This window comes from Anopheles ziemanni, assembly GCF_943734765.1.
Source record: "Anopheles ziemanni chromosome X unlocalized genomic scaffold, idAnoZiCoDA_A2_x.2 X_unloc_4, whole genome shotgun sequence".
Taxonomy (NCBI): domain Eukaryota; kingdom Metazoa; phylum Arthropoda; class Insecta; order Diptera; family Culicidae; genus Anopheles; species Anopheles ziemanni.
In genome coordinates this window covers 721,584-727,500 of record NW_026689807.1, presented here as the reverse complement: position 1 = coordinate 727,500, position 5,917 = coordinate 721,584, and the positions used below count along the sequence as shown (strand labels likewise).

Below are 5,917 nucleotides of genomic sequence, written 5' to 3'. Positions count from 1 at the left end.
CTGTGCCGTTCTCTGGCCAACTCTCGCTGTGCACCGGTTCCGGCGGTCAAAATCGCATCCTCAGATGACTTGCACTGCTCCCTGAGAAGGCCGATTTCCTGCGTCCACCAGTACATTTCCGGTCTCACCAAAAACTGCGCTGGCGGTGCCCTCTGCATCACCTCATCACAGGCTCTAGTAAGTCCAGCGGTGAGAGTCGCCGGTGATACAGCCGCTTCGGCAAACCCGGAAGCCTGGAGCGCGATCTGGAAGGCTTCGGGATGGAATTGACGCAACTTCCATCTCGGTCCAATCTGCTCGCGTTGTCGCTGCCGGTCGCGATGCTGGTGCTGTTGTTGCGGTTGCCTCTGCTGGTGTGGTGAAGCGCTGCTGACTGGTGTCGCGGATACGCTGAATCTCACGTATCTGTGGTCACTGTTGGTGAAAGTGTCGAGCACCCGCCAGTCGTTACCGGGTTCAATGGCCGGACTGGCGAAGGACACATCGACCACACTTTCAGTAGCACTGCCGTTGCCGACGAACGTGGGCACACTGCCGCGGTTCAAGATCGCCAGGTCAAGCTGGTCGACGACCTCGGCGAGATCTTCACCACGCGGCTTCGTCCTCGCGCTGCCCCATCGCACGTGCCAGGCATTGAAGTCGCCCGCCAAGACTACGAGGGGGTGTGCTCTGGCCTCGATATCGATCTCGTCGAGCAGCCGCTGGTAGTCCTCGTCCGTCCATCCCGGTGTTGGTGGGGCGTAGCAAGAGATGAAGGTCACCCCCGCCACCTGGACCGACACCAGTCCTACCCTACTTGCCCAGACTCGCTGTATGGGCAAGGCTCCGGTCGTTATAACAGCTGCCTTCGCTGTCGAGTCCACCGCCCAGTTCCCGTTATTGGGTGGAACACGGTAGATCTCCGACGCCAGCACAATGTCGATCCTTTGCTCCCGTGCGGTCTGGAGCATGAGGTCTTGTGCTACCCTGCTGCGCGCCAAGTTGATCTGGAGGATCTTCAACCCAGCGTCACGCCCTCTAACAGTGGTGTTCGAAACTAGCGGGAACATGACGGCTGGCTACTTCCGCTGCAAACCGGTGAACCTGTCTGATGTTGTCCGGAACACGTAAGGCACTTGGGGCCCGAGCTGCACTCCTTGGCCTTGTGCTGCTTCGATCCGCACCGGAAGCAGCACTTGGAGTAGTCAGGGCCGGTGCACTCGCGAGAGCGGTGCCCCTTGCCAAAGCAGCGGTAGCAGAGCTGCTCTCCTGCAGGGACCGATGCGAGCGCCTGCACGACGCAACTCGTGTTCCCTATGGTGACCCGGTGACCGTCGAGAAGCTGGCACTGCCCGCGCGGCAGCTTGATATGGGCTTTCTGCAGCCCGTCGTACCGCCGCCACAGCCGAACTGCCTCGCCCGGAACCGTCAGCCCCGCCTGTCGCTTAATCGCCGAAATCAAGTCATCGACAGTCGCCAGCATGTCGATTCCTGTGATCGCGGCCGTCTGCTTGTCGACAAGGAGGTGGGCCACTCCATCCTCCTTGATGGCTTCGCTGACATCGGCCAACACACTCTCGCAGTCCGTGTTCGGCTTCAGCCACAGCGACAGCTTCCGCTCCCCTGTGCGGCAAACCCTCGCCACGAACTGATCCACATTGGTCTTGGAACGCACTGCCTTGTATGTGTCGAGGAAGGCCTTGCCCTCGTTGGCCTCGAGGACGATCACCGCAGGCCTCTCCACTTTAGCAGCGCTTTTTCCCGCTTTCTGTGGTGCTGCTCTCTTGTCTCCCTTGGCCACGACTTTAGCAAAGGATGCTGGCTCCGCATGCACCTTGGCTGCCACAGCCGCTGCTTTCTTTACCTTCGGTTTTGGCTTTTCTGGAGCCATGGCCTGGGACGAGACGGCCTCGACCGGGATCTCGGGGACATCAGGCGTGATGACGTCGTCCATGCCCGTCGGTTCGCCCTCTTTTTTCTTGCCACAGGGATAACTGGCTTGTGGCCGCCAAGCGTTCATAGCGACGTGGCTTTTTGATCCTTCGATGTCGGCTCTTCCTATCATTGCGAAGCAAAATTCACAAAGCGTAGGATTGTTCACCCTTTCAAGGGAACGTGAGCTGGGTTTAGACCGTCGTGAGACAGGTTAGTTTTACCCTACTGGTGTGCAAGTACTATCTCAATGGAATTCCTGTGCAGTACGAGAGGAACCACAGGTACGGACCAATGGCTCAATACTAGTCCGAGCGGACTTTGGTATGACGCTACGTCCGTCGGATTATGCCTGAACGCCTCTAAGGTCGTAACCGAACCAGGCTGGTAGTATATGTATAGGAGTCGTTAGCTAGATGGCTAATAACATCACGAGACCGGATTGAGTCTTCTATAGACTCTTTCCATTTATTGGAAACCCTCAAACTGAGCCTATCGCGAGTGCGCTCGCCGAAGTACCTGAAGTGGGAAAATACAGCATCCCTACTTAAATGCATCTCGGACTTAGTCGATTTTTCATAAATTCTAAGAAAAACATATGTTAGGATGCTGCGAGATGAATGGGATGCTGCATGGAGATGAATCTTGATCTTCTTCATCTCCCATCTTAATACAGCATCCCTACTTGAAGGCATCTCGGACTTAGTCGATTTTTCATAAATTCTAAGAAATTCATATGTTAGGATGCTGGGAGATGAATGGGATGCTGCATGGAGATGAATCTTGATCTCCTACATATCCCATCTTAATACAGCATCCCTACTTAAAGCCATCTCGGACTTAGTCGATTTTTCATAAATTCTAAGAAATTCATATGTTAGGATGCTGGGAGATGAATGGGATGCTGCATGGAGATGAATCTTGATCTTCTTCATCTCCGATCTTAATACAGCATCCCTACTTAAAGCCATCTCGGACTTAGTCGATTTTTCATAAATTCATAGAAATTCATATGTTAGGATGCTGCGAGATGAATGGGATGCTGCATGCAGATGAATAGTGATCTCCTACATCTCCCGTCTCAATACAGCATCCCTACTTAAAGCCATCTCGGACTTAGTCGATTTTTCATAAATTCATAGAAATTCATATGTTAGGATGCTGGGGGATGAATGAGATGCTGCATGGAGATGAATCTTGATCTTCCTCATCTCCCATCTTAATACAGCATCTCTACTTAAAGGCATCTCGGACTTAGTCGATTTTTCATAAATTCATAGAAATTCATATGTTAGGATGCTGCGAGATGAATGGGATGCTGCATGGAGATGAATCTTGATCTCCTACATCTCTCATCTCAATACAGCATCCCTACTTAAAGCCATCTCGGACTTAGTCGATTTTTCATAAATTCATAGAAATTCATATGTTAGGATGCTGCGAGATGAATGGGATGCTGCATGGAGATGAATCTTGATCTCCTACATCTCTCATCTCAATACAGCATCCCTACTTAAAGGCATCTCGGACTTAGTCGATTTTTCATAAATTCATAGAAATTCATATGTTAGGATGCTGCGAGATGAATGGGATGCTGCATGGAGATGAATCTTGAACTCTTACATCTACTATCTCAATACAGCATCCCTACTTAAAGCCATCTCGGACTTAGTCGATTTTTCATAAATTCATAGAAATTCATATGTTAGGATGCTGCGAGATGAATGGGATGCTGCATGGAGATGAATCTTGATCTCCTACATCTCCCATCTCAATACAGCATCCCTACTTAAAGGCATCTCGGACTAAGTCGATTTTTCATAAATTCTAAGAAAACCATATGTTAGGATGCTGGGAGATGATTGATATGCTGCATGGAGATGAATCTTGATCTCTTACATCTACTATCTCAATACAGCATCCCTACTTAAAGCCATCTCGGACTTAGTCGATTTTTCATAAATTCATAGAAATTCATATGTTAGGATGCTGCGCGATGAATTCGATGCTGCATGGAGATGAATCTTGATCTCCTACATCTCCCATCTCAATACAGCATCCCTACTTAAAGGCATCTCGGACTTAGTCGATTTTTCATAAATTCTAAGAAAAACATATGTTAGGATGCTGGGAGATGTTTGGGATGCTGCATGGAGATGAATCTTGATCTCTTACATCTACTATCTCAATACAGCATCCCTACTTAAAGGCATCTCGGACTTAGTCGACTTTTCATAAATTCATAGAAATTCATATGTTAGGATGCTGCGAGATGAATGGGATGCTGCATGGAGATGAATCTTGATCTTCTTCATCTCCCATCTTAATACAGCATCCCTACTTAAAGGCATCTCGGACTAAGTCGATTTTTCATAAATTCTAAGAAAAACATATGTTAGGATGCTGCGAGAAGAATGGGATGCTGCATGGAGATAATTGTTGATCTCTTACATCTACTATCTCAATACAGCATCCCTACTTAAAGCCATCTCGGACTTAGTCGATTTTTCATAAATTCATAGAAATTCATATGTTAGGATGCTGCGAGATGAATGGGATGCTGCATGGAGATGAATCTTGATCTCCTTTATCTCCCATCTCAATACAGCATCCCTACTTAAAGGCATCTCGGACTTAGTCGATTTTTCATAAATTCTAAGAAAAACATATGTTAGGATGCTGCGAGATGAATGGGATGCTGCATTGAGATGAATCTTGATCTTCTACATCTCCCATTGCAATACAGCATCCCTACTTAAAGGCATCTCGGACTTAGTCGATTTTTCATAAATTCTAAGAAAAACATATGTAAGGATGCTGCGAGATGAATGGGATGCTGCATGGAGGTTAATCTTGATCTCCTACATCTCCCATCTCAATACAGCATCCCTACTTAAAGGCATCTCGGACTTAGTCGAGTTTTCATAAATTCTAAGAAATTTATATGTTAGGATGCTGCGAGATTAATGGGATGCTGCATGGAGATGAATCTTGATCTTCTTCATCTCCCATCTTAATACAGCATCCCTACTTAAAGGCATCTCGGACTTAGTCGATTTTTCATAAATTCTAAGAAAAACATATGTTAGGATGCTGGGAGATGAATGGGATGCTGCATGGAGATGCATCTTGATCTCCTACATCTCCCATCTTAATACAGCATCCCTACTTAAAGCCATCTCGGACTTAGTCGATTTTTCATAAATTCTAAGAAAAAGATATGTTAGGATGCTGCGAGATGAATGGGATGCTGCATGGAGTTGAATCTTGATCTTCTTCATCTCCCATCTTAATACAGCATCCCTTCTTAAAGGCATCTAGGACTTAGTCGATTTTTCATAAATTCTAAAAAATTCATATGCTAGGATGCTGCGAGATGAATGGGATGCTGCATGGAGATGAATCTTGATCTTCTTCATCTCCCATCTGAATACAGCATCCTTTCTTAAAGGCATCTCGGACTTAGTCGATTTTTCATAAATTCTAAGAAAAACATATGTTAGGATGCTGCGAGATGAATGAGATGCTGCATGGAGATGAATCTTGATCTTCTTCATCTCCCATCTTAATACAGCATCCCTACTTAAAGGCATCTCGGACTTAGTCGATTGTTCATAAATTCTTAGAAATTCATATGTTAGGATGCTGCGAGATGAATGAGATGCTGCATGGAGATAAATCTTGATCTTCTTCATCTCCCGTCTTAATACAGCATCCCTACTTATAGGCATCTCGGACTTAGTCGATTTTTCAGAAATTCTAAGAAAAACTTATGTAAGGATGCTGGGAGATGAATGGGATGCTGCATGGAGAAGAATCTTGATCTTCTTCATCTCCCATCTCAATACAGCATCCCTTCTTAAAGGCATCTCGGACTTAGTCGATTTTTCATAAATTCTAAGAAAAACATATGTTAGGATGCTGCGAGATGAATGGGATGCTGCATGGAGATGAATCTTGATCTTCTTCATCTCCCATCTTAATACAGCATCCCTACTTGAAGGCA

At 46.7% G+C, this 5,917-nt stretch overlaps 1 pseudogene; it reads left to right on the top strand.

Annotated features, from left to right (window-relative positions):
- The window catches only part of LOC131292224 (large subunit ribosomal RNA), a 9,110-nt pseudogene extending 6,390 nt beyond the window's left edge, over positions 1-2,720 (top strand).
- Positions 2,721-5,917: the final 3,197 nt, after the last annotated feature.